The following is a 263-nucleotide window of genomic DNA, read 5'->3' as shown; positions in this document are numbered from 1 at the left end:
GATAATGTTATTTATCATCTTGATAATAACAATAACCGTAGTATTTGTACTGCTAGTAAAACAGCAATAAGAATAACACTAATGATGTGACAGGAGCTACTACCAAAAAAAATCATTATAACAATTATCATTGTTAGTGACCATAAGAATAATCACAATAATGAACTAAAACATTTACCTTCATTTCAGAGAAAATCATCATGGGCTTCCAGTATACAATCCCGACAGAACGAGACTGAAAGTTTCGCATCGTAGAGACACGA

Source organism: Penaeus monodon, chromosome 15, assembly GCF_015228065.2.
Source record: "Penaeus monodon isolate SGIC_2016 chromosome 15, NSTDA_Pmon_1, whole genome shotgun sequence".
NCBI classification, from domain to species: Eukaryota; Metazoa; Arthropoda; class Malacostraca; order Decapoda; family Penaeidae; genus Penaeus; species Penaeus monodon.
This window is presented reverse-complemented; position numbering follows the sequence as displayed.